General features: G+C 51.2%; 1 long non-coding RNA gene across 1 annotated transcript; it reads left to right on the top strand.

Annotated features, from left to right (window-relative positions):
* Nucleotides 1-11456: 11456 nt before the first annotated feature.
* Nucleotides 11457-20882, top strand: LOC135365238 (uncharacterized). Its single transcript, XR_010412870.1, has 4 exons — nt 11457-11560; nt 12090-12184; nt 15715-15903; nt 20621-20882. It is a non-coding gene; the product is annotated as an uncharacterized LOC135365238 (long non-coding RNA).
* Nucleotides 20883-27285: the final 6403 nt, after the last annotated feature.

Here is a 27285-nt window from a genome sequence, read left to right as displayed (position 1 = left end):
GCCGGCCCACGCTCTGCTCCAACCCACGGTTTGCAGAACAGAGCCCACGCTCGTTAACGGGACACCGTGACCCACACGGAGAGCCGCGACCCCCCTGCGCCCCTGCAGACGCTCCCCAGGCGGAGGCGGCCTGCCCAGCCCACTCCCCGCCCTCTGACACCCGCCCACACGCATCGTGGGTGCCCAGCCCCACGCTCTCCCTCGCTGTCCCAGAGGCCGCCTCTGCCTGTCCACTCAGCATCCCTGCCTGGTCCAGACGAGCTGGCTGCAAGCTTTGTGCACCAGGCCCCGAGCACCGCACCCCATACTGCCTTGTAAGAATGTGAGCCCGGAGGATGCAGACCGTGCCCGGGACGCTGAAACCTCCCCCTGCCTCCTGGCAATGCACCGTGACCACGTACTTGGCTCCCAAGCGGTGCCCCCATCGCCAAACAGGGAAGAAGTGGCCGCATGGGCCCTCCCACCCCAACACAGGCAGTGACTCTGTAAGACGCTTGGAAGATCAGGCCACGGAGCACAAAGAACCACCCAAACCAGAAAAGTAGGGCATCTGTACCCAGAAGCGGGAAATTTGAGGCTACTACCCAGGCGCAAATCCCCCTCTCCGGTAGAGGGTCCAGGTGTGGGGTGTCTGTGAAGGGAAAAGCCGTTCCCTCTGTTGGGGTCTTACTCCCCAATGTCAGTGATTCAGGGCTGAATGCCAAGACCTGGATGGTGCTTGCCACCATCCAGAGTGCAGTACCCATGGTGGGTCACTGTGCCCAGATGCTGGTGCTTCCATGGCCTGCAGGCCTCTGGCCTGGGCTGGCTTCAGCCTGATGTCTTGGCTACAGACCACCTGGGCAGCCTTTTATCATTTGGGGTATTTTCTCCTGAGTGAGCCAAGGATGCCAAGGCTAAAGACAAGAGGAAGACCAGCAGCCATGAGAGCTCACCTTCTCCACATACACCAATCTCCACCTATGTATAGAGCAGATCCTCCCGAAGAACAACTGAGGGCAGTCGGAACAGCTTCTGCACAACAGGAGAGAAACAGAGACATCGTAGCAGAGGACCCCAGCCTAGCAGCCTGCCAAGTGCCGTGGGGAGAGAGAGTTCTGGGGCCCATAAGCTGATTTGTCTGCCTGGGGCACAGAAATGAAGCTGCACTTTAATGCGCAACTAGAATGTAAAAGATCCACCCCAAAAGCTCCCCGAAATGGGGAGGGGTAGTGCTGGATGTCTTTCTCTGCCAAGGTCCTGGCAAACACCATGGTCACATTCCACTCCACCTTGAGAACATGGACAGAAGCAGGGTCTGAGCACCCCAGCCAGGGTACTACCTTGCTGAGCCCTGGGTCCCCAGCCCACTCTAGACCCAGCTATGACAACAAGGCAAATCCAGCTGGCACACACTGGGGCACCCTGGTCAGCATTCAACACAGCGCGAGACCTCACACCGAGGGGACACAGGTGCTCGGCACCCCAGAACACTCCAGGCCTACACAACTCGGCTTCCTAGGGCACCCCTGCAAGGAGGGCTACGGGACCTCCTGGGTCACTACTCTTTCAGCTCCAGGAGACCTGCCAAGGAGCCCCCTATTTGGACAGCCCAGGACCACCCAGCCCAAATGCTCTCGAGACTCTCGTAGAGCTGAAGACCCCGGGACACCCCAGCTTTCGCCCACTGAGCTTCAGCCACCTTCTAGGAGATCCTGTGCACAGAGAAGGCCCCCAATCCTGAATTCACTTCTGCTATAGCTAAAATCCCAAAGTGCCTTCCCTGCAGAGAGCACTGGGACACTCCAGCCCGCACCCACCTCAGCTACAGCTGTTTTACCAGGCTACCCCCTGTGCAGAGCACCCCAGAAAACCTCAGCTCCTGATCCATCTCCACTCCAGCCACCCTCTGCACAGAGAGCCCTGTGATGGCAGTCGTACCCAATTCAGCGTCAGCTCAACAGCCTGCGTGCCCTTGGTGTGAAGCTAAAGCACCTCTACGTTTCTTGTAGCAGGACTCCCAATAGCCAAGGTATGGAAAGAACCCAGGTATCCATCCAGAGGTGAATGAATGAGGGCTACCCTTCAGGCTAACAACCACCTCCCTGCTTGCCTAGCCTGGAGTCCCTGCCTGCACCCCCAGGTCCCACACTATGCCCGCACACCTCAGGGTCGCAGGACACACCCTGGTACCCCCACTCCCCTATGCCAATGAAGCACCTGGAAGTACCTGCAGATCCTGGTCCTCCTCCTCCTTGGCAGCAGTTGGCTCAGGAATTGGTCCAGGAAGCCAACATGCGGGAGAAATTCCACTTGGAAGAAGATGCACAAGACACAGAACGTGGGTTTCATGTGCTTCGTGAGGTCACACAAAGATCACCACATCGTCCCAACCCCTTCAAAGCTTGCTGTCTCTGATACTACAAGTTAGAAACGCTTCTTTGCCTTAGCAGCCCAATCGTGGTCCAGCAGCACCACTGTGGGAGAGTACAAAACAGACTTTGTAGGAAATCTAGGAATTACAGAGTTCATAAATACAACCCAGAGGTAGGATACGTCACCCCTGGTACATATTTATGAATTAGAGGCACATAAGATTGAAACAGGGAATGAGCTTTATCCTCAAGAAACAGGTCAGCCTTTAGTGATTACAGCTCCAGAGGCAAGGCTCTTCCACGCTGTATACTCATGGATCAAAACTAAAATCCACACATAGCCAGTTATTGATCCTATCCGTGGAATGCACTTTATACACTTACCCACAAAAGAATTCTCAAGGTCCTACAGAGCGGTGCTCTCTGAAGCGAGGGGATAGATGGTTCTCCCCATGAGGATCCTGAGGAGAAGAGCATGAACACCAAGCGAAGGGGCGCACAGGAAAAAGCTGGCAAAGGAAGCAGAAGCAGAAATCAGCAAAGAAGGGAACTGGAAGTAAGTTATGCAGAAGTGGAGAGCGGAGTGTCCCCAAGAGACCAGAGTTACCTTCAGCCCTTAGACAGGCTGAGGGAGCCTAATTCCAGCTGGATTGCATTTGGGTTCCTGTCACTCCCAGACAAACTCAGTTCTGTTTTATAGATATACTTTCGGACTCATTTTTTTTTTTTTTAATTGAAGCATAGTTGACACGAAATATGATGTTAGCTTCAGGTGGACATAATAGTGATTGGACAAGATTTGCCTTATGCTACACTCACTACAAGTGTAGTTACCTCCATCACCAGAGATACAATTAAAATATCATTGACCATATTCCCTATGCTGTGCCTTTCATCCCCGTGGCATGTTCATCCCGTAACAGGAACACCTCTCTGCTCTTCCCTCTTCTCTCCCCTAAGTTCCGGACCCTATGTATCTGCTCTGGGAGAAGACAGCTCCATCTGAGCTCACTCTTTCAAGAAGTACTCAACGGAAACTTGCTGTGTGCCAGGTGGGAACAAATATGGAAGGTTCAGGAACACATTGCATTTTTTTTTTTTTTTTTTTTTTAGTTTCAGAGGCTAAATGTAGGGATGCATCAGTTGCATAGAACACGCAGTGCTCATTCCATCAAATACCATCCTTAATGCCCATCAACCAGTCAACCAATGTCCCAGCCACCTCCCCTCCAGCAACCCTCAGTTTGGTCCCTACAACTAAGAGTCTCTTATGTTTTGCATCCCTCTCTGTTTTCATCTTATTTTATTTGCTCTTCCCTTCCTCTATTTCATTACTTGTTTCTTAAATTGCACATATGAGAGAAATCATATGATATTTGTCTTTGGCTGATTTATTTCACTTAACATAATACCCTCTAGTCTTATCCACATTTTTGCTAAGGGCAAGATGCCATTCTTTTTGGTGGCTGAGTAATATTTGATTGTATGTATATACCTCATTTTCTTTATCCAGACTTTCAAAAGTTCTGATTTTGCAAACCAATGCTTATACTACTTTGCAGTAGCCTCCTCAAGCAAGCCCCCTCTCCTTCCCTGTATCCTCAGCTATGTCACACCAGATTCACGTCTCCACACCTCCTACCTTCTAAATTGTGGTCACTTTTCTACTTGTAGACTTGTAGCATCTGTTTTCTCAGATCTCTGATTCATTTCTTGGGTGTTCTGAATGATTTGATAAGTATGTAGTTGGATTTGAGGGAGGAGTTCCCCCCATAACTTTCTGATTGGACGCAGGACACGAGGACTGTGAACCTGGTGATAGGCTGGATTTTGTTGTCCCCTTCGAGGAGAGCTGAATGCTGTTTTGACAAGCAGGTAATGAATTGTGATACACCTTCATCCTTTCGAGGTTTAGGTGTATTGTGAGAAGATGGACCAAACATAACGCCTACCATTCTCTAAACTTCTATTTCAGCATTGATGGGTGACTTGACAGTAGGATTTCCTTAGTGCCATATTGTCCCCCTTACCCCACAACAGTGATGTGTCATGGGGTCTAATGTCCCATGTCTTCACTAGCATTGGTGTCAGCGTTTTAGGGAAATGTGACTCTGTGTGACACATTGAGCTTTCTACTGGTTGAGGCTTTCAGCCTCACCATGACCTTCACTATGAATTCATCCCAAATAGGAATTTTTCATCTTGAAGGAAAGCTTATCTATTTTCCTTTAAAACAAGGTTTCTAGGCAATGATGTCAGGAAGGTCACTGAGATAGCCATCAGTCATTGGCCAGCCAAACTGTATGGCGATTGGCCACCCGAAGGAAGCCAACGTGACAGCACCCTGGTGATTGGCCAGGGCATGGTGGTGACATTACAAGAAGGCATTCTCATGCCCCAGAGCTGTTTTAAAAGCTCGGCAACAGCCAAGGCTGCCAGTGGAGAGAAATGGCGCTTCAGCTACAGCTCTTCCTGCTATTCCTAGCATTCTCTGACCTTTTTTCGGCCCTGCCCATGGCAAGCCCTCTGCCCACTCCTCCTGCCCTGGGCCGTTCACCAACACTCTGCAGTCCACCTTCATGTTTGCACCTACCTTTGCACCCCTGTGTGGTCCTGAGGTCCTCAAACCTTCATCCAGCGACTCCTGGACCCTTTTCCCACTATGAGGATGGCCCAGCTGCTCAGGAACACATCTCATTTGGCATATGGGAGTGGGACACTGGAAATCAGATCACCATGGATTCTCAGCGCGCTGGATCCCACACCTCTGGGTTCCCAACAGGGCTCAGCACAGGAAAGCTGAGTCCACATCCTGAGGGAGCACTGGGCACATTACTACTCTGGAGCCCTCCAAACCAGCTCAGCACAGGGACCATGAATGAATTGAATGTCCATCCGTCCCTGATATCGACAGTGTTTAGAACGCCTACGGACACCAGGGAGAGTGGGACTTTTACAAAAAAGTAAGTACTGGGGGAAGGAATCACCACATCATTGGACACAGTGCAAGTCCTTGGACCACAAGTCCTGAGACCACGAGCTGGATGAACCAGCTCAGCAGTGGACAAAGTAACCCCCCAGACACCTGGCTGACCAGGAGCCCACAGACCACAAACCCTCCAACAAAGTATAACAAGCAGAAAGTCAGTCCCTGTAAGAGAGCACCAACCAGGAACCCAAAGACTGGGAGTCTTCTACTACTGGGCAGATGAGTCACACAGACACTGGGTGGAAAGGGAGTCCTACCACAAACAGGCCACTGCAGTGTAGCACAAGGCAAGTAAGTCCAGAGAATACCAGGCTTGCCAGGGGTCAAGAAACCACGAGTCCTGCATCCCAGCTCAGTATTGGGAAAAGGAGTCACCTGAATAACACCATCACCATATGCCCTTGGAACTGGAGTCCAAAAACTCAGCTCTCTACTAGGACAGGCAGGCCCCTGGAGTGTGGGCTTATCACGTGCCCTTGGATCTGGAAACCAACACCTCATCTCTATCCTGGGCCTAGCAGGCATCTGAACAGCAGGCTCACCATGTGCCCTTGGACCTGGAGACCAAGAAAGGAGCCTGGGGCTAGGCCAAGCAGACAACTTGACAGTAGAATCACCATGTGCCCATGGACCAGGAGACCAAAAACTCAGCTCTCTGCTAGGCCAAACAGGTACCTGAGGAGCCAACTTATCATGTGCCCATGGACCAGAAGACCAACAACTCAGCTCTCTGCTAGGCCAAACAGGTACCTGAGGAGCCAACTGATCATGTGCCCTCGGACCTGGAGACCAAGTAATCAGCTCTCTATTAGGCCAAGCAGGCACCTGGATAGTAGGCTCACCATGTGCTCTTGGAGCTGGAGAACAACAATGCAGCTCTGCACTAGGCCAAGCAGGAACGTGGACAGCAGGGGCACCAGGTGCCTTTGGGCCCAGAGATCAACAACACAGCTCTCAATTAGGCCAAACAGGAACCTGGACAACAGGGTTAACATGTGCCCTTGGACCTGGCAACCAATAACAGAGCCCTGGGCTAGGCCCAGCAGATACTTTGACAGCGGGCTCACCATGTGCCCTTGGACCTGGAGGCCAACAATGCAGCTCTACACCAAGCCAAGTAGGCACCTGGACAGCAGTCACACCATGTGCCCTTGGACCTCAAGACCAACAACTCGACTCTTTGCTTGGCCAAGCAGGCACCTGGACAGTAGGCTCACCATGTACCCTTGGACCTGGAGAGCAACTACCAAGCTATCTGATAGGCCAAGCTGGTGCCTGGTAAGAAGGCTCACCTTGTGCCCTTGGATATCAAGACCAACAACTCAGCTCTGGGCTAGGCCAATCAGGCCCCTTGAGAGTGGGCTCACCATGTACCCTTGGACATGGAGACCAACAATGCAGCTCTGTGCTAGGCCAAGCCGGCAACTAGACAGTGAGTTCACCATGCGACCTTGGATTTGGATTCTTCCTTTCCCCCAGAGCATAGAGCACCCAAACAATGGGCTTGCCACTTGGTCTCTCATTATGAGACCTCCAGACCTGCTCAGCCTTGCACCGATGTGTCCACTGGATCCATGGAAACCTGGGAGTCTTCAAACTGTGATTCCTCCATTCCAACCTATCACTGCGCTACAGAGACGCAGGGATACCAGCCTAAACCAAGTTCCTCTGAATGTGTGCCTTTCAACTCTGCAGACAAGGGGACATTGGAGTCCCTTCTCACCTTGGATTTACTTCAGTTTGATGTCCACGTGGCCTGCTATCTGTGCATTATTCATTTTGGGGGGAGTTCTCCTCCTCAGAAGAAAATGGCACCATGCCTTGGGAAATGAAACAGTTCAGTGGTTTGAAGACTTTGTATTAAAACTCAGGGCAGGAAAGGAGAAGGGGGGATGGGAGGGCATTGGGGAGACCCAGGCCTGGAGAACTATGGAGACATTGTCTGAGATCCTCCAGTTGAAGGAGAGGTGCTCCATCCTCAAGGGAGAGGTGGAGGTCTTAAAACAAGAGGCCAAGCAGTGCAGTGAGAGGCAGGCACAGCTCCATGAGGTGGAGAGGTTCTTCATGCAAATGAAAGTCTTCCTGGAAGTTTCTGCCTTACAGAGTGTGACGCCTGTGCACCCACCCAGGATAGCATAGAAGGGGAGCTGGGAAAAGTGTGGTCATCTCCAGGATTGGGGGTTGGTACAAATGTGAATATTAGTTTAATTAATAATAAAAATAGTTATTTTTAAAAAAACAATTTAAAAAATGATCATTTCTGAATGAGCAATTTATGAGAACCATCCTTGGGGGATTGTAATGTGCAGCCTGGCTTGCAGTCACTACCGTCCCTTCTGAGTCATCACATTCTCCTGATGCTGGGCAGGGGTCTCCATGGCTCTGAGAAAGTGTTGGTGAATCATGCCCAGCTGACACAGCATAACCTGCCTGCCCCGTCAAAACATTCAGACATACTTATTTCTGGATCTCAAGCACAGCTGTTGAGGTCAGCACCGTTCTTATTGGAAGAAAAGGAGAAGCAGTATGTCTATATCCAGGTATTTCTGCATAAAGCGTTTCTGGCTGAGACCTCCCAGCACATTGTTGCTAAACTTGAGGTTGGACACTGATGTTATGGCTTCCAACTGTGGCCATGACAGCAGGTGTTTCTCCACAATAGGTTTCTGTGTGATACAGGCCTTTGAAGAGCAAATGTTACAAGGCCAGGGAACCAGGGTGAGGGAGTCCAGAGGCATGGGACCATTCCCTGTCTCTCGGTGAGAAGGTGTGGGGTCTGGACGGTAGGCAGAGTGGTGTGAGGGGCCAGGATGGTGGGCTCTGTTGTGTCCAAAGAAACACCACAGGAATTGGGGGAGACATGCGGGATTCACATTGGGTGCTTTAGGTGCCTGGCTGTTTGCACAGAGTAAGGCACAGTGCGAGAGAGGTGGGAATAGGTGCACCTTGCAGACTGTAGGGTCTGCTTGGGTATGAAGGAAAGGGACCCCTTCCAAGAGGCAGAGCCGAGATTCTATGATAAAGTGGACACTGGGGGTCAGAAGGGAGTAGGAAGGTGAGATTCTAGGATGGCCCATCCTGAGAAATGTTGTTCCTTCTTAGCTCCAGGGATGTGCGCTGGAAGCTCAGGTGAGTTGCAAATCCCTGTGAGCTGGGGCCCACCTGTGGCTCCTGCTGAAGTTGCATGGGAAGAGCCTAGAGCTGTGGCCCCTGGGCTGAGCTCAGTCAAGGCAGTGTGCTCATAGCAGCTGGGCATAAATGGATGGAGTCATGCAGAATCTCCTTCTCGGGTTGGGAAGTGAACATCAGGGGGCCTTAGGAAGTGGGAGGCTTGACTTCTAAGATGGATGGTGTCTGAGCTAATTTGATAGCACTGCTTTCAGGAGCCAGTGTGGAGGCTGGTGGAGTCCAGGTCACTTCGATGTAAGGGGGATATGGGTCGCTTATGTGATCCCAGCACTTGGAACTTCCTGTGCTTAGCTGCTCACACCCTGCTCAATATACCCTGGTTTCCACAAACATCAGGCTCCTGGGTGGCTGGTACCCCAGAGTTGCTCACCTCTTGAATCCCCTTTCCTTCATCACTAAAATGCGGGCAACTTGGTTGGGGTGGTGGTTTTTTAGCAGGAGGCCAGAGAAGGTGGGGTTGGGGAGGTGATCCTCAAGGACAGGGGATAGATGCAGCCAAGGGGAGGGAGAGAAGAAGGGGAGGAGACTCTGAGCCAGGTCCTTGTGCCGGCCTTTCCTCTCCCAAGGCAAAACATCAGCTCTGGGAGGACAACATTCTGCGTGCTGTCTCAGTCCCACACCTGGCCTTTTCTGCCCCTGAGGGTCACAGCGCATCACAGCCCAGCACCTGCCCAGTAACAGACCAGCCCCAGACCCCTCCTGCTTCTTTCACTGCTGCCTGACACCCACATCTTAGGGTTCTGGGGCTCTTAGGGATACTTGGAGATCCAGAGAGCCAGGGTGGGACTGCTAGTCTTAGGGACTCTTCTGAGGTGTGCTGACAGGTGGAGCACCTGCTACAGAGAGGTAGGGAGGTAGAGGGGTCGATTTACAGATTCACAGAAAGCTGCCGGTAGTTCAGAAACGTCCCTTCACAGAGGCACTCTTCACCCCTTTGTTTCTTTCTAGTCTTTCGTCTATTACAAATAAACCTACAGTGAACCATTGTGCAGAGTGAGTCATGGGATCTTAACTTTTCTTTTCTGGGATGAAGGTCCAGGAGAGTGCTTGCGAGGTTATAGGGTTTATGTTTCACTTCTATAGAACCTATCAAACTGTCCTACCAGCGTTCCTGTTCCATTTACATTCCCACCTGAAATGTAGTACTGTATTTTATATTAACCAGCTGTCCTAACAGGTGGGTAGTCATGATAACTCTCAGGTTTTAATTTGCATTTCCCTCATGGCTAGTGAGTTTGTACATTTTTTCTTGTGCTAATTTTCCATCTGCATGTTCTCTTTGATGTAATATCTGATGGGCTGTACCTTCATTCTCCATCTCTTGACAGCTCATCCTTCCCAAGGCTGCAGCACAGGGAGGGAGGGGCAGGAAAGTGGGCTGGAAGCTGAGCAGTCCTTAAGTGCGCTCCTCCACTCCTGGGTCCACCAGGAAGGCAGGGGCAGGACGCTGGTTTGGAGGGTACACCCCCCTGGTGCCGCCCCTCCCCTGCAGTCCTGACAGTGGACAGAGGGGTGGGGAGTGCTGCTGAAGGGCTGTGATATGAGGAAGTAAATGCCCTTCAACTGTGGGATTTGGCCAGAGTCGAAGAAGGTGGACGGAGGAACAGAAAAGGGGGTTTGGGAGCTTTGGCTGCTCACTGCACAGCCAAGGCCCCCAGGGCTGATGAAGAGGCTGAAGGGGTGTGCGTTCATTCACTGGGCTTCTCACTGGAGTCCAGGCAGAGCGTGCGGAAGACGGGAGAGGGCGCAGGATGTGGGATGGAAATGCTGTGCCTCCTTTTCCTAAGTCTGTTTTCTGACCCAGGAAATTTGTGTTCCTGAGTTTAACAAGGGAAACATGTGCCTTGAGCTTGCTCCCTGCTCAGAATTCTCACAGATGAGTGTTCACGCCATGTGCTCTCCACACCCCCTGGCTTTTCCTATGCCTGGCAGGTCTGAGGGTGGTTACCAGGTGCCTTCCTTCTCTGGGAGCACTGCCTGGTTGGCTCTAAAGGGCGGCGCCTGGCCATCCACGCCTGTCCCCGTCCTGCTCCGGTGCCCTCCTCATTTCAAAGTTAAGGAGACGGTGTTGGCGTGGTGTCGGGCAGTCACTGGAGATCGAGTGGGCAACCTCTCTGCCAGGCTTGGCTCTGCTTACCAGCTGCTGAGCTCCCCCAAGTCTGCGCCCTCCAAGGACACCGTTTGGAAAACACACTTAAACCCAGCAGTCGGGGCCGAGTAAACCTAGGAACCACCTTAAATAATAATGATAATATGCTATGTGATTCCCAACCAGTGTGACTTTCCTAAGTGATCAATGAACCCAGCTTCTCATTTCCGTGTCGCCTGGCCCAGCTACATCTCTGCGGATTGGAGGGCACCAAGGAGCAATGCCCTGCGAGCGGGGACTGTGCGCACAGGACGCGATCCTCTTACCGCAGCTGCCCGGCGTCTGCCGGGGGAGACAGTGCAGAGCTGCGAACACACACCTGCAAAGGCGGCAGCGGCGGCAGGTCCAGGCTCCGGGTATCAGGGCGCCGCGTTCCCTGAGTGGACAGAGAGGCGGCACCAGCGGGGTGGGCGCGCATGCGCTACCCGCGCCCCTCCACGCCCCGCCCTTCGTGTCCGCGCCCCTCCACGCCCCGCCCTTTGTGTCCGCGCCCCTCCAACCCACGCCCCTCCACGCCCCTCCACGCCCCCAACCCCTACCCCGCGCCCTCCGCCGGCGCCCGCTCCCCTCCGCAAGGTCAAGCCCCGCTGCTCCCCCCGCCCAACGCTCAGCCCGCTCCCGCAGGCACACACCTCTGCCTCGGGTCGTGCTCGCAGTAACGGCCGGCGCGGTGGGCGGGGCCTACGCAGCAGGTGCCCAGGGCGCAGGCGCCGCCCTTCCTGCAGCCGCGCAGCGGCGGGGGCGCGCCTGCTGGGGGGAAACCTGGGTGCTGGCGTCCGCTGCCTCCTGGCCCTTCGCGGTGACGCCCCCGAGAGCGCCTCATGAGCCTGCCCCGAGAGGCAGGAAGCTTCACCTCCAGGCCCATGTGTGTTTGCTCAGGTAAACCCTGCTTGTTACCTTGAGGATTCAAAACGAACTGCCAGGGGTCCTGGAGGGTCAGGAACCGGCTCGGGACCCAAGGAGAAACCCTGGCCCCAGCAAGGAGCATTTTCCCTCTTCCTTCCTTTCGTATGTTAAAGTCAGGCTGTGACTTGCCTGGACAGTGATTAAAACCAGGCCTTCAGGGCGGGGACCGCCCACAGCTTTTGACGACCACAGAAACCCCTCCCAACCCCTTGTCCCCCCCAGAGGGACATCATCGCCTGGGGTCTGGAGCCGGAGGGTCTGCAATAAGCCGAACAAGGTGCGCTTTGCACTCGGAGTGGGATAGTTGCTTGGAATATGTTTCCATCACACTCCTCTAGCCCTGTGTGCAAATACAACATTGTATCCATGAAAGGGCACGACTTGTTTTCACAGCAGAGGAGCACGTCGCTCGGACACAGTTTTCGCTTTATAGTACCTCATCATGTGAAGATGATAAAATGAGCTCTGTTGGGGTTTTCATTTTATTCTTAATGTATTCCAGGCTGCTCTCAGATCCTAAACTGGGAGACCAGTGACGGAGATGACCACAAAGCTACTTGGGGGACAAGGCGACTTACCACCTTGGAAAGCCCTGAGGTAGGGACTTGAGTCCTGGGGCCGCCAGCCATCCATGCTTCCACTCCCCTCCCCAGAGTTATTGAGGGTCCAGTTGAGTGTTTTCTGCTGGAGCTTCTGGGCTGTAGCATGGTTGATTTCTTCTCTGTTATCCTTAGGTTTCTCTCCGTGATGACCTTTTGAAAACATTGAAAGTATGAGACTGATGATGACCAAACAATAAATATACAATAAAAAGGGAGTATAAATAAAACGATTCTTACTCTTGTCTCCCAAGTGGGTGATGTGTAATGCCAAACTGACAAAAAACAGAGGCCTAGAGTGTTTAAAGAGAATTATTGAAGTTTAAAATATTAAAAGTAGAAATGTACATATGCTTAAAATGTAAAGCAATCATATATAAACATAAGTATATTCAATGTGTAATGTATAATAAATATTATGCCATCATTTTGTAACTTGTAGATGTAACTTAATTAATGTTGTTGTGACTTAGATTTTGAGACCAAGGAAGTGTGCATGTCCCTTAATGAGAAGGAACATTTGTGCATGCACTGCAGTTTACTTATTCTGGAGGCTTTGGGATGCCCCTCTTGGCCCTGAGATCTGGATGATGTGTGTCCTTACCTAACAGGGTGTCTCCGGGTCCTTTCCCACTGACAGGTCTGGTATAAGCGTCTCTTTCTCTCTTCAGTACATTAAAGATCAATTTCCAAGGAAGTGTAGCTCTGTTTCCAAGGAAGTCGAGTCTTACCGGGTTTTGTATTTGAAGGGATCTTTACTCCAGGTCGTGGAATAACTGCATTAGGACATAAGACGGGTAAGGAAAGAAGAAACAGATCTTTCCTCTTCTTCTCTAGGCCGTGAGAAACAGCAGTGAGATCTCTGCGTTCTGCTGTGGAAGCCCATTAGGCACTGAGCTGCTGTGACAGGCAGGGCCCATGCTGAGCCTCCAGGACTGTCCCCTCAGTGAGACCTGGTGGGGGTGGGGTGAGGGCTGGAGACTTGGGCTGATTCTCCCCTCAGTGGTGTCAACAGGGCTGACAGCAACAGGAGTAGTCAATCCCTGATGTCAGCATTGGTGGCTAAGGCAACAAGCCTTTCCCTCACCGAAAAAAACAAAACAAAACACAAAACACAATTAAAATCCCAACAAGAAAAGTTTTCACAGGAAAATGGAAATTTTATGCCGCATACCCTTGTATATTGGTGAGGGCCCAGCTAGAGAAGGGAGCCCTTGGGTGGGACATGGGTCCCAAAAGTCTTGACTGGGGAGCATGAATATAAAGGGAGACATTTCCCCAGGAATGATTTCTGAGGATGTATCGATCCTTCCACAGACAGCCTTTTCTCTCTGCCCAGCACAGTGGTGACTGTGTCATATACGTTACCCTTTAATACAGCATGCCTCTGGGGCAGTGTTTTTATGATCCCCCATGTAAAAGGAGAGGCAACAGAGGCTTAGTTTAAGTCCCTGTGGCAGTTAGATCTTCAAACAATAGGTAATTTTATGAGAAGAAGCCTACAGGCTGCTCAGTGTGTGAAGACCACGGAGTTGGGAGGGCACTCCCCCACTCACTGTCTGATGTTAAGCTCTGGATCCAAGAAGGGAGTGATTGCCAAAATCAGGCCTTGGGCCCTTTTATCTTCACTGAAGAGGATGCTTTGCCACTCTGGGGCAAATCGTTCTGTGATTTTAATATAAAAACAGCTTTCTAGAAATAGCCTGCTTCCTCCAAGGATGAAATAGTCTTTGATACTGATTTAAATTTCAGAACCTTTAAATGTGAGATTTACTCCAGAGGCTGACAAATAAAGCAATAGAGCCAAGGGAATTGGTGAGGCTGGCTCCTGTGGGCCTCCCAAGGACTAGTTCTATGAGCTGCCAGGACCCCGGTGGGAACAGGAGACCTGGCTAGGCAAACCCTCTGGAGGAGGACCCCTCACACCTTCGGGCAATCATCTGTGATTGCAGGCATGGCAAATACCTTTGAACCTAATGCTTATTACTTGTTCGCTGCATAGTTTAGTTATATATAAAAGTATATGACTCTAAATCAAGAGAAACTCTTTTGAGCAAAATGGGTTATACGCTAAAATAAAACCATGTGTAGTCTAAAGGGCTATACTTCTTTGAATAAGAAATTTTAAAACTTCAGTTTACATGATAATATCGAACGAATTCAAACCATTCTTATGACATTCACGTTCTAAGACTAGTATCCAATATTGTATTTCCTCCCATACTGCCTTTCATTATATTTTGTTTGTGGTCGCTTTTGAATATACCCAAGAAGCAGGATAATGATTCACTGAACTGGGGTTCAGAGATTAAGTGTCAACCTTTGCCAATCTCATTTATTCAGCACCCACCCCCCATTTTTTTTTTTTTTCTGGAGTCTTTGAAACCAAATCTCGGAAATCATGATAACTTCTGTGTCAAATAAGGTTCTGAAAATATACACTTTACAAGGAACCTGTAGGAAAAGCAAAGGAAATGTCTTGCCAGCAAAACAGGATTGAGAAGCCAGAAAGAAGGATGGAATGTCCTGTCTCTGGCTGTTTGCCTAAGGCAGCTCCAGGAAGGGAAAGGGCTGTCACGTGCTCTCATTTACCCACAGGTATTGTCAAAAGTGCTTTGCATTTCAGGGCAGAGAAGCCCAGGTTCCCTTGGTGAGCAAGGCCCAGCTGGAAGCAGCTGCCTGAGAAGGGCTGGAAGCCTGGTGTGGGGCAGCGGATCCCTGGCTCTGGGGAAGGTTCTTCCTTGTTATCAGCTGTAAACAGATAAGATTGGAGCCAACCTACCCACCAGACCTCCAGTGGAGCTCCTGACTCCCTTTGAGCTGACACAACATGTGTGGGAAGTGGGACACCCTGTCCCAGGACTGAAGACCACCCCACCTCTATGTCCTCAGTACTTCAAACAAGCTCTGGGGGAAATGTTCTGCAACAAATCAGGTGTAAAGGAATTGTCTGAGAGTGCGAAAGCAGTAGTTTTCAATGTGTACTGCCTATTGGGGTCTGAGGGGAAGCTCTGAATCCCTCCTAAAGCCACACCTCAAGGCCTCCTGCTCAGAATCCCTGGGCAGAGCCCAGCATCAGGATTGTTTACCGCTCGGGGAACTCCACTGTTTAGCCAGGACTGTGATTCTGCGGTCTGTGTTCTAGGTGGCTCTGTGCCCCCAGGGCTGGGAGTGCTCCTTTCTTGTCCTTGCATTCCTACCTTGTGGCCCAGGGCCTGATGTATGGTACCACACAATCTGGTGGTGTTCTTATGATAGAGGAATAAGTGGATTATCACACCTACACCCATCTTTCAGTGAGGGAATTGAGACGTGCGAAGTTAAGAAACTGGCCTGGGGATGTGTGACTATTGGCTGTGTGGAGGCTTGAACCCAGGCTCATCTGATCTACACTCTGGTTTGATTCAAGTTGCTTTATTTTATTGTTTAATGTGGACCAGGCATACTATTCTCACTGAGTCACACAGATTGTTCTATTTTAGTGGCATCCATTCTTATGACACAGACATTGATTTCTCCATTTTGTAGGTGAGAAAATTGAAGTTTCAAGAGTTGAGGGCTTGGACAGTGTGCCTCACAGCCTCGGCCCAGGCGGTGAAAGCTGAGCTACCCCTCGCAACCAGGACAGTGTGCGGCGCACCCCTGCTGGGGGCTCAGGGCTTCTGCGTGGGCACAGTGGAAAAGACTGGGTGGAGAGTCACTGCCCCAGTTCTGCAGGTAAGGCAGGGCTTTCTAGAGCAGGAAGTATTGATTTACCCCCACGGGGCAGTTACAGGGCAAAGTTACAGGACGTGGGCTCTGGGGGGCAGTGTTGAGAGCACTGCCTGCCAGAGGGAGGGAGGTCTTGTGGGAATGACAAGCAGGACCACCAGGGTCTTTAGGAGGGGTGGAGGGCAGGAGGAGGAGCCGTGGGTGGAGCCAGGTGATGCAGGAGGAACTACCGCATAGAAAGGCCAGACCCTGGGGAAGCTCTTGGATGCTTATGCAGGAAGTCATGAAGACCCCGGTAGGGATCAAGTGGGGATTAAGAGAAAAGAATAAACTCTAAACAGACTTAACGACCAGTATCATTTTTCTCTAATTTTGGAAGATGTAATGTATTCTGATGTTAGGGTTAGGGTGGCCGGTGCCGCGGGCGGCAAAGAATTGCACAAAGAGGGGCACCTGGGTGGCTGAGTCATTAAGTGTCTGCCTTCGGCTCAGGTCATGATCCCAGGGTCCTGGGATGGAGCCCCGCTTTGGGCTCCCTGGTCAGCGGGAAGCCTCCTTCCCCCTCTCCCACTCCCCCTGCTTGTGTTCCTGCTCTCACTATCTCACTCTCTGTCAAATAAAAAAATAAAATATTTTTTTAAAAAATTAAAAATAAATAAGAATAAATTTTAAAAAAGGAATTGCACAAAGAGTAGAGCCACAAGCAGGACAGAGTGGGTTCACTCTCCCCGGGACGAGAGGGGCCAGACACCAAGAGACATGTGAGCCCCGATTTCTGTGAGGCTGGGCCTTTTGAGGGGTGTTGAAGGTCGTGAGAGGGTTGCAGCCGTGCCCATGGGGGTGAGGGGAGGGGCTGATTCTTGGCCAGGTAGAGCAGCAGGTAACAGGTTTTCGAGGTGCTCTGACCTGGATGTGGGGTATGGCCAGGCTAAAGAAGAATGTGTTTTGTAGTTGGGGTCTCCTTTCAGCATGTAGGGCACTGTGACCTAGAAGAACAGGCAGGGCCAACTGCAGACACTGGTGAGGGTCACCGATTATCAACGCAGTGAAAAGACAACATACTGAATGGGAGAAAATATTTGCAAACTGCCTAACTGATAAAGGCTTAATATCCAAATTATTAGAGACTCATACAACTCAATAACACAAAAACAAATAGAAGTTACAAAATTGGCAGAGTTCAGAATAGACATTTTTCCAAAGAAAACATGCAGATGGCGAAGAAATACATAAAGAGAGGTTCAACACCATGTGTCACCAGGGAAATGCAAATCAAAACCCAAAGAGATGGCACCTGACACCCGTCAGAAATGCTAGTGGTAAAAAGACCAGAAATAACACGGGTCGACCAAAATGTGGAGGAAAGCTCTGCTGTTGGGATTGTCCATGGGTGCAGCCACTATGGAAAATGGTATCAAGTTTTCTCAAAAAATTCAATGTGAGGGGCTCCTGGCTGGCTCAGTCAGAAGAGTGTGTCACTCTTGATTGTGGGTCGTGAGTTCGAGACTCACGTTGGGGATACAGATTACTTCAGGGAAACTAATTTCAAAATAGGATAACCATATCATCCAACAATTCCCCTCCTAGGTGTTAAAATCAAGGAAACTGAAATCGCTAACTCATAAAGATACGTGCGCACCTGCATTCATTGCCACATAATTCATAACAGCCAAGGGGACGTACTAAGTGAAATAAATCAGAAAGAGAAAGACAAATACCACGAGTTCACATATATGTGGAATCTAAAGCAAACCAGAAAACAAAAAACACAGTAACTCTCACTCATAGATACAGAGAACACATACATGATTTGCCAAGGTGAGGGGCAAGAAGTGGATAAAATAGGTAAGAAGGTAGAAACTAACCAAAAAAGGGAATATTAGGGCACCTGGTTGGCTCAGTCAGTTGGGCGGCTGCCTTCAGGTCAGGTCATGACCTCAGGGTGCTGGGATGGAGCCCCACATCGGGCTCAGCAGGGAGTCTGTTTCTGCCTCTCCCTCTGCCCCTCTCACCCCTGCCTCTCTGTGTGCTCCCACTCTCTTTCTCTCAAAGAAATAGATAAAATTTTTAAGAAGGAAAGTGTATGTCAAGAGGGAAATTGGAGAGCATATAGGACATCAATATATTACCTTCTAGCTTCCTATAGTTCAAGTACCTTAGTGAATTTATTCTATTTCCTTCCATTCTTCTGACCTACCAGAATTCCTCATTATGATGTGGTTGGATTTTTTGAGATGAGTTGTCTATTTCCGTAACTATTTCAGATCAGTAAGTACAGAGTATTTACCTTCCTGGGTGTGTGAGTCTTTGGATATTTTTATAGCCTTTTGAAGTATAATTATGTAACCAAAACTTCCATAGATCTAAGTGTATAATTTCAAGACTCTTGATTTATGTACATACCAGTAAAACAATCACTGTAATGAAGGTGATGTACATGTATCCATCACCCTAAAATGATTTTCCCCCTTGTTTTATAGTCCATGATTAGCTTGATGTGTAATTTCTGTTGGTCCCTGCAGAGTCACTCTTTCCTCAGGGAGAAGTTTTTCTATAGGATGAAAGAATTGCTTGACTTCATTGCTCTGTATTGATAGGAGCTCATAATAGAAGTTGATCTAAAGATAAAATTGTGGGCGACTGAGTGGCTCAGTTGGTTGAGTGTCTGACTCTTGATTTTGGCTCATATCACGAACTTAGGCTTGGGAGATTGAGCCTTGCATTGGGTTCCATGCTGAGCATGGAGCCTACTTGGGATTCTCGCCCACCCCACCCTTCCCCATGCCCCCACTTATGGTCACTCTCTATCTCTCTCGAAAAAAAAAAAGAAAAGAAAAGAAAAAATTTTGAAAATTAGCCATTTAGAAAGTTCCGAGGCCTTTCCTGAAGGAGAGATGATACACTGACAGCTTAGAGAACCTAGCCCTTCTGTGTTGGCCAAAGCCTGAGTGGCAGGGCTGGAATATGTTGTGAGAGTGGTAGACCAAAGGGACAAAATCAAGATATGGATTGGACTGAATTCATTGATAGGAATATGCTCAGTTAAGAGTTGATAATTAAAGGACGACCCTGACCACTTGCACGTGGTGTTGATATTCTGGACGCTATATTGGGTCAATAAGGGCCAAATGTTGGGATTTCCTTGGGTATACCGTTGAGGAAGGCAGGAAGAAGTCAGGAAGCATAAGAATCAGGCATGTTGAAACGGTTCTGTGATGTGCCGTGTGCTCAGCCATCCCTAATCGTGCTTGCTGAAAGACACAGCCATCCATGCACTACCTTCATCAACACACTTACAGAGGCATGGGTACGGGAGGTACCAGTGTCCTTGAGGAGCTCTGGGGGAGCTGTCCTACACTGCAGGAGAAGATGGGAGGTGAGGAGTGGCAGGAGAGGATGCTTCATCCAGCAGAGTCAAGGTGTGTGCAGTCACCCAGGAGCCACGGAGCCAGAATGGTAACCAGAGGACGGGAACCTCAAGGGTGTGTGCTGTTGGACAGTTGATCAGGTCTGTCCAGATTGAAATTGTTGGGCAATGTAGCAGAAAAAATAAATATCTAGATTGAGTAGTTACTATAGTGAAGAGTCATGGTCTCTTCCCCAGCTATGAGCCCTAAGCCAGTGTGGGCCTCTGAGCCCCTAGAGTGAAGGAGAGACTGGAGCCCTTTGGGAAATGACCCTACCACCTTCTACATGTGTGCCATGCATCTCATCTCCCACCCCCAACTTTCCCCAAATGTCCCCCAAGACACAGATATTCACTGGTGGGACCAACTCTGGAAAAAAGGGAAACACTACCTTTTCTGGGAACTTTTATAGAATGATTCCAAACATAGATTGATGCCCAAAGACCAGGACTGTTACATGACCTGCCCAACAGTTGGAGTAGGGGCTTTGGAAAGTGTGGAAATAGAAGAAGCCTTGTCCTACATTTAACAGTTTGTTCACTGAGACCAGAGAGTCATCCTGTGCTCATTTCCCCAGGTCAAGAATGTGGAATGGAAATACTCATATTAGCACTGGTGGAATTCCCACTTTGGTTTCTGAACCTTGGTCTGATGTTTATTAGGAAAGAGGAGATCAAAGAGAGGCCTTTGGGACCATGCCCTTCCTCAGACTAAATCAGAGGCCATGCAATATCCTTGGAGGGATGGGAGAGATTAGTAAGATTGTGAAGCTCTGCAGAGAGGCAGAGTGGGTTATTTGTTCATTTTACTAGGCTGGTCTACTGTGGATACCAGATGGGTCACGGAGACTCACCCTGACTTTCACAAACTTCATTAGATGAAGACACAACTGCATCTGTGATTCTGTCTCTAGATTGCCCTGTGGAGGCAAACTGCCAGGTGGAACCCTGCAGCCCACTGGGAACAAACCTTTTACCCTGAGGTACTGCTTCTGAAGGAAGGTCTATGACCAGCAAAGTCAACAATACAAGCTTAGAGCCACATTAGGTCATCAGTGATGAAAGCAGACTAGACAACTGTCAAGATGGGCCATCTCTTAAGAAAGGAGATTTGGTAAATATACTGAAAAATATCCTAGCCACAAAAGACAGCAGACACACAGACATACTGAGCTGGTGAGTGGCTGAGGGGAGAATTGCCTCCATCACCTGTTGGTTTTAAATTATCGAGTGCCTGGGGAGCCACGCACCCCAGTCGCTATTTTGAGTATAACCTCCCTCATAGATAGAAGTGAATTCTCTTTCTTACCCCAACAGAGCTGAACTTGATTGGACATTCGGAAGCGGTCACTGAAAGGAAGTAGAAGACCCATGGCAATGATCCATGAGCAAAACTTCTCTGCTACCCCGGGACACCCATTCTCCTGTTGGCCACACAGCTTCTGCAGCAGAGCTCACTCTGCAGAAGAAAATGGTCAATAGGAGGTCGCACTGGCAGGTCACTTGGCTCAGAAGTCTCCCAGAGGAGCGAGGTCTGGTAAGCACAGCCAGTGGGCATCACCATTGCCGAGGCTACTGATATGTGCACAAAACAACACGGAGGGGCACAGAGAAAACTCTGTGGTCCAAGGCCTGGGATACCACATGGAAAAGGGCAGCCTTGGTTTGCTCTCCCATCCCTCCAAATACCTCCTGCCTCCCTGGGGGATGGGCCAGGTGATGGGCTGTACATCTTCCTTCAGAAGAAGCACCCAGCATTTTGGATTTCATGGGTGACCTTCCTTCTCTTTCTGTTTACGTGCTGACGGTGCTCTGAGGGAGCCCTTAGCAACCACCATTTGGGCAAAGAAAGGTCAGAGACTGACAATCACAGGTGGCCATGGGGAGGGGCAGGAAATGAGAGACTGAGAAGAGATGAGAGCTGGCCAGCAAATGTGTTACCCTGAGGAGGAGCATGCTAGAGAGAAAACAGAGGTTTCTCACCTGCTCCTCAGAACCATAGCCCTAGGGTAGGTGCAAATTTCTGTTTCCTACGATTTCCTTAGTAGAGACAAGAGAAAAAGACATAATGAGATGAGAACACAGACCAAGGACCCCAGAGGACCTGGGTCCACCAAGTTCTCACATAGGATGTGAGGAATAGTTCACATAGTGCAAACCTGTAAATGGACTATCATAGACTCATAAAAATTATGTCAGTAAGCATGTATTATACCAGGGAAAATCGAAAACATAAGAAAATGAATATAGAGTGAAAAGAGAAGTAATTCTTTTTTTAAGTAAACTATTTTTTTGGTAGGCTGCATGCCCAAAGCAGGGTTTGAACTCACAACCTTGAGATCAAACCTGAGGTGAGATCAAGAGTCAGACACTTAAGCAACTGAGCCACTCAGGTCCACCACCCTTTTTCTAAGGTATTAACTGGCCAGGATGGGAGGGGCAGGGACAGCTGCCTGGTGATTGGCCAGGATGGGAGGGGCGGGGACAGCCGCCTGGTGACTGGCCAGGATGGGAGTGGTGGGGACAGCCGCCTGCTGATTGGGCAGGATGAGAGGGGCGTGGCCAGCTGCCTGGATATTGGCCAGGATGGGAGGGGCGGGGACAGCTGCCTGGTTACTGCCCAGGATGAGAGGGGTGGGGACAGCCACCTGCTGATTGGGCAGGATGAGAGGGGCGGGGACAGCTGCCTCCTGATTGGGCAGGATGAGAGGGGCGTGGCCAGCTGCGTGGCGATTGGCCAGGAGGAGAGGGGAGGGGACTGCTGTCTGGTGACTGGCCAGGATGAGAGGGTGGGGACAGCTGCCTGCTGATTGGCCAGGATGAGAGGGGCGGGGACAGCTGCCTGCTGATTGTCCAGCATGAGAGGGGCGGGGGCAGCTGCCTGGTTATAGGCCAGGATGAGAGAGGCGGGGACAGGTGCCTGGAGATTGGCCAAGATGAGAGGGGCGGAGACAGCTACGTGGTGTTTGGCCAGGATGAGAGGGGCGGGGACAGCCGCCTGTGATTGGTCAGGATGAGAGGCGCGGGGACAGCTGCCTGGTGACAGGCCAGGGTGAGAGGGGCGGGGACAGGCGTCTGGTGATTGGCCAGGGTGAGAGGGGCGGGGACAGCTGCCTGGTAATTGGCTAGGCTGAGAAGGGCAGGGAGTGCTGCCTGCTGACTGGCCAGGATGAGAGGGGAGGGGACAGCTGCCTGGTGACTGGCCAGGATGAGAGGGGCGGGGCCAGCTGCCTGGTGATAGGCCAGGATTAGAGGGGCGGGGCCAGCTGCCTGGAGATTGGCCAAGATGAGAGGGGAGGGGACAGCCACCTGGTGATTGCCCAGGATGAGAGGGGCGGGGACAGCTGCCTGGTGATTGGCAAGGATGAAAGGGGCGGGGACAGCTGCCTGGTGATTGACAAAGAAGAGTGGGACAGAGAAAGCTGCCTGCTGATTAGTGAGGGAGAGCGGGGCAGCGACAGCCAAATGGTGATTGGCCAGCGAAAGCGGGGCAAGGACAACTGCCCGGCTCCTGCCAGTGGGTGAGGGCAGGGACAGCCGCCTGCTCTTTGGGCAGGGACCGCAGGTGAAGAAGGCTGCCTGGCGACGGGCCAGGGATTGGGGGGCGGGGACATCGCCTCCTGCTCCGCCAGGGCCTGGTGGTGACTTAGGGGTCCTCGTGCAAGCAGTCACCAAAGCCAGGACCCCAGCGCTCCGGGGGGAGCGAGGACTCCACCTCTGCGCCCCGCCCGTCCCCCGGGCGCCCGAACGCACACACGCAGCCAGGAGCAGCCCGGCCTCCCTCACGGCGCCCTGCATGCCGACCCACCTCCCTGCTCCAACCCACGGTTTACAGAACAGAGCCCACGCTCGTTAACGGGACACCGTGACCCACACGGAGAGCAGCCGACCGCCCTGCGCCCCTGCAGACGCTCCCCAGGCGGAGGCCGCTTGCCCAGCCCACTCCCTGCCCTCTGACACCCGCCCACACGCATCGTGGGCGCCCAGCCCCACCCTCTCCCTCGCTGGTCCCAGAGGCCGCCTCTGCCTGTCCACTCAGCATCCCTGCCTGGTCCAGCCGAGCTGGCTGCAAGCTTTGTGCACCAGGCCCCGAGCACCGCACTCCATACTGCCTTCCGAGAATGTGAGCCCGGAGGATGCAGACCTTGCATGGGACGCAGAAACCTCCCCCTGCCTCCTGGCAATGCACCGTGACCACCTACTTGGCTCCCAAGCGGTGCCCCCATTGCCAAACAGGGAAGAAGTGGCTGCATGGACCCTCCCACCCCAACACAGGCAGTGACTCTGTAAGACGCTGGGAAGATCAGGCCACGGAGCACAAAGAATCACCCAAACCAGAAAAGTACGGCATCTGTACCCAGACGTGGGAAATTTGAGGCTACTACCCAGGCGCAAATCCCCCCTCCGGTAGAGGGTCCAGGTGTGGGGTGTCTGTGAAGGGAAATGCCGTTCCCTCTGTTGGGGGCTTACTCCCTAATGTCAGTGGTTTGGGGCTGGATGCCAAGACCTGGCTGGTGCTTGCCGCCATCCAGAGTGCAGTACCCATGGTGGGTCACTGTGCCCAGGTGCTGGTGCTTCCATGGCCTGCAGGCCTCTGGCCTGGGCTGGCTTCAGCCTGATGTCTTGGCTACACACCACCTGGGCAGCCTTTTATCATTTGGGGTATTTTCTCCTGAGTGAGCCAAGGATGCCAAGGCTAAAGACAGCTGGGAGGAGATGGGGTTGTGAGGTGAGCCCAGGCCCACCAAGCTCCGTAGCCTCCTTTCCTGCACCAAGCTCTAACACCCCGACATGTTAAGGTATGTCCAACCAATGTCACTTTTCTCATCTGCAAAATAGGGATAAACAAGAGCATGGGCAGTTTGGAATCATCACCACGTTCACAGAAAGGTCCTATATCAATTGCCTGATTGAAGCTTGCACTCAGGGCACTCAGCAATGATTATAACCTTCCACTCTTTCCATTTCATATTAGACTCCTGCTAAATGATTGATAGAAACTTTCCTCAGGATGTGATGCTCATAATCCACAGTTATAGCTTTCTTAAAACTGCTCTACTCAACCACTAAGACCCTCCTAGGCCCTGCACTGAAATTTTGTGCAAATTCCAACCATTAGCAATGGATATCTAAGACCCCTGGGAAGACTGTCTGTGGCTCAGTATTTCCCTTGGCTGCTAAGGTATTCATGAAACTTGATGGATTCTGAGGTTAAACTCCCCCCAAGGAGGAGGATTTATGGAGGAGGCTTGAGCCAGGCCCTTTCACCTCTCAGCTGAGTAGGTGGAGAGAAAACAAGCAAGTGGCAAGCAAGTTGCCAGAGTGACCTGTGAGGTGCGAAGCCCAGGAGCAGGGTGGTTCTTCCCAACACTGCTCAGAAATTTCAGACATTGAGGGTGGGAGGTGCATTTGGTCTGCCAACTCGAGGACCATTGGTTTTGGAAAGCACTGTTGGACGAGAGGTAGGAGAAATATTTAATGACTACCTACAGAGTGCCAGGCAATTTAGACAAGTAAGGCTATTGGATCCTGAAAGAAAAAAAAAAAATTCTATTCTACAGTCAGGAAATAGAGCCACTGAGAAGTGAAATAACTTGAGCAAGTTTACAAAGATAGGAGTCCAAGTTGGGGACCTAACTCAGTTGACCTAAGGTGAGAACTGAACTCACCTCCTCCAGATACACCAATCTCCACCTATGTATAGGGCAGATCCTCTCGAAGAACAACTGAGGGCAGTCGGAACACCTTCTGCACAACAGGAGAGAAACAGAGACATCGGAGCAGAGGACCCCAGCCTAGCAGCCTGCCAACTGCCGTGGGGAGAGAGAATTCTGGGGCCCGTAAGCTGATTTGTCTGCCTGGGGCACAGGAATGAAGCTGCATTTTAATGTGCAACTAGAATGTAAAAGATCCACCCCAAAAGCTCCCCAAAATGGGGAGGGGTAGTGCTGGATGTCTTTCTCTGCCAAGGTCCTGGCAAGCACCATGGTCACATTCCACTCCACCTTGAGAACGTGGACAGAAGCAGGGTCTGAGCACCACAGCCAGGGTACTACCTTGCTGAGCCCTGGGTCCCAAGACCACTCTAGACCCAGCTGTGCCAACAAGGCAAACCCAGCTGGCGCACACTGGGGCACCCTGGTCAGCATTCAACACAGCGCGAGACCTCACACCGAGGGGACACAGGCGCTCGGCACCCCAGAACACTCCAGGCCTACACGACTCAGCTTCCTAGGGCACCCCTGCAAGGAGGGCTACGGGACCTCCTGGGTAACTACTGCTTCAGCTCCAGGAGCCCTGCCAAGGAGCCCCCTATGTGGACAGCCCAGGACCACCCAGCCCAAATGCTGTCGAGACTCTCGTAGGGCTGAAGACCCCGCGACACCCCAGCTTTCGCCCACTGAGCTTCAGCCATCTTTCTAGGAGATCCTGTGCACAGAGAACCCCCCCAATCCTGAATTTACTTCTGCTATAGCTACCATCCCTAAGTGCCTTCCCTGCAGAGAGCAATGGGACACTCCAGCCCACACCCACCTCAGCTACAGCTGTTTTACCAGGGTACCCCCTGTGCAGAGCACCCCAGAAGAGCTCAGCTCCTGATCCATCTCCACTCCAGCCACCCTCAGCACAGAGAGCCCGGTGACGGCAGTCGTACCCAATTCAGCTTCAGCTCAACAGCCTGGGTGCCCTCGGCGTGAAGCTAATGCACCTCTACGTTTCTTGTAGCAGGACTCCCAATAGCCAAGGTATGGAAACAACCCAGGTATCCATCCAGAGGTGAATGAATGAGGGCTACCTTTCAGCCTAACAACCACCTCCCTGCTTGCCTAGCCTGGAGTCCCTGCCTGCACTCCCAGGTCCCGCACTATGCCCGCACACCCCAGGGTCGCAGGCCACACCCTGGTACCCCCACTCCCCTATGCCAATGAAGCCCCTGGAAGTACCTGCAGACCCTGGTCCTCCTCCTCCTTGGCAGCAGCTGGCTCAGGACTTGGTCCAGGAAGCCAACATGCGGGAGAAATTCCACTTGGAAGAAGATGCACAAGACTCAGAACGTGGGTTTTCATGTGCTTCGTGAGGTCACACAAAGATCACCACATCGTCCCAACCCCTTCAAAGCTTGCTGTCTCTGATGCTACAAGTTAGAAATGCTTCTTTGCCTTAGCAGCCCAATCGTGTTCCAGCAGCAGCACTGTGGGAGAGCACAAAACAAACTTTGTAGGAAAGCTAGGAATTACAGAGTTCATAAATACACCCCAGAGATAGGATACGTCACCCCTGGTACATATTTCTGAATTAGAGGCACATAAGATTGAAACAGGGAATGAGCTTTATCCTCAAGAAACAGGTCAGCCTTTAGTGATTATAGCTCCAGAGGCAAGGCTCTTCCACGCTGTACACTCATGGATCAAAACTAAAATCCACACATAGCCAGTTATTGATCCTATCCGTGGAATGCACTTTATACACTTACCCACAAAAGAATCCTCAAGGTCCTCCAGAGAGGTGCTGTCTGAAGCCAGGGGATAGATGGTTCTCCCCATGAGGATCCCGAGGAGAAGAGCATGAACACCAAGCGAAGGGGCGCACAGGAAAAAGCTGGCAAAGGAAGCTGAAGCAGAAATCAGCAAAGAAGGGAACTGGAAGTAAGTTATGCAGAAGTGGAGAGCGGAGTGTCCCCAAGAGACCAGAGTTACCTTCAGCCCTTAGACAGGCTGAATGAGCCTAATTCCAGCTGGATTGCATTTGGTTTCCTGTCACTCCCAGACAAACTCAGTTCTCTTTTATATATATACTTTCGGACTCATTTTTCTTTTAAATTGAAGCATAGTTGACACGAAATATCATGTTAGCTTCAGGTGGACATCATAGTGATTGGACAAGATTTGCTTTATGCTACACTCACTACAAGTGTAGTTAACTCCATCACCAGAGATACAATTAAAATATCATTGACCATATTCCCTATGCTGTGCCTTTCA

This window comes from Mirounga angustirostris, unplaced genomic scaffold (assembly GCF_029215605.1).
Source record: "Mirounga angustirostris isolate CCGP_5_RB_7025 unplaced genomic scaffold, mMirAng1.0.hap1 SCAF_7, whole genome shotgun sequence".
Lineage (NCBI taxonomy): Eukaryota > Metazoa > Chordata > Mammalia > Carnivora > Phocidae > Mirounga > Mirounga angustirostris.
The sequence above is the reverse complement of the archived record's forward strand: the minus strand, read 5'-3'. Positions and strand labels throughout refer to the sequence as shown.